Below are 1,806 nucleotides of genomic sequence, written 5' to 3'. Positions count from 1 at the left end.
TTTTAAACATAAATACAGTATTAATTCGTAGTAGTAGAGAAGAAAGCCTAAGAATTCTAGACAAAACAGTAACTGTAGAATTATTTTCGYCAGAAACAATACAAAAAATTAAACAAACAGGAAAACATTTTGCACACATAGGACTAGTAGTTATAGGAGTTAAAGCTTTAGGAAGAAAAAACCTTGGAACAAAATTATTAGCTTTATTATTAGATAAAAGCTGGAAAACAAATATTAAAAAAGCAATAATTTCTGGAATGGAAGTTGATCTTAGTCAAAATACAGCACTATTTTATTGCACACCTGGAATTTTAAAAAACATAAATGATTTACAAAAAATAAAAATAGCACTACAAACAAAAGGATATGATAATTATGAAGGAGATAATTTAGTAATAAGCATAGGCTTTCTTCTCTACTACTACGAATTAATACTGTATTTATGTTTAAAACTCCTGTTTGATATAATATTCTTGGGTTTAGAATATCTAGTTGATGTTGATTGTATAAGTCTATGTTTCTGTCTAAATCTATTTCTTCCCCAAGATGTATAGCTTGTTGTGAACTATTACTACCTGATCCTCGTCTCATAATTCTATTTATAAAACTGTCTGAAATTATAATATCTTGTGCATTACTTTTAGAATTTCTACCTTCCAAACTGCTACAGTAATGCTACAGTAAAAAAGTTAATGCTACAGTAAAAAAGTTAATGCTACAGTAAAAGAACAAACTTACAGAAGAAAAGATATACCTACAAAGTAGAATTATTAATTTAAAATCTAAAGAATTAAACCCATCTATAGAAATATTTATGTTAAACAACATAATGATAAAAATTTATAATAATGAAAAATTTATTGAATTAATGTTTACCGCACTTAAAGAAGAAAAATCAAAATTAATTATTTGTTAAAATGAGTAATAAAATACAAGTAAATTGTAACGACGAAATAACATATAATACAAAATTCTTAAAACAAAACTGGAAACAACTACATATAAATTGGGAAAARCACGAACAACTAAAAATTAATATTAATAATTTAGAAACAAATCAGAATCTGACGGATGATCAAATAAAATCTTTTGAAAAAGAGAAACAAGAATTAAACGAAATAGATGAAGAGATTAGAATTAGAAACCACTGGAAAAAGGTATATACCAGATATATAAATAGACATACATGTTAATTTCTGCAGATGGATAAACGAGACAAAGGAAAACGAAAGGTTATACAGCCTATACAGCCAAAGAAAAGCTCATCATCAATGAGTATTTCTTCTGATGAAGAGAAACAGACAGCTTCTATAGATAAACTTATGCATGCAGCCATAAACGCAGCACAGCTCTCACAGACAGATTTACACAATTATCTAGGGTTAAATGCATGAAATAACAACCTACTTTCATAATTTTTCTTATTATAGTATTCTACTTTTGTTTTTCTTTATTACAACAATGTACTTTCAAATTATTTTTTATTAAAACATCGTATTTTAAATAATATACTCATTATAGCAAATAGGCAACCTGTTATCTTTTAAACTGGTTAACCCTTTGACTTTTTTTTATTTGTGTGGCTTTAATGAGGTAACGTAGATGACATATCATTTTGATGACTTAACTAAAATAAAAATAAAAATCTATTTCAAATTATTATTAATGATTTTCATTTTTCATTGATATGATTTAAAAAAACACTTAATTTTTTGACTTTTTCTTATTAAGTTGTATGCAAATTAAATATTTTAGAGTAAAATATTTCTTAAATAAATATGCTACATTATTTTTGAGATATATTTT

Source organism: Cynara cardunculus (assembly GCF_001531365.2).
Source record: "Cynara cardunculus var. scolymus isolate 2C chromosome LG 5, CcrdV1, whole genome shotgun sequence".
NCBI classification, from domain to species: Eukaryota; Viridiplantae; Streptophyta; class Magnoliopsida; order Asterales; family Asteraceae; genus Cynara; species Cynara cardunculus.
This window is presented reverse-complemented; position numbering follows the sequence as displayed.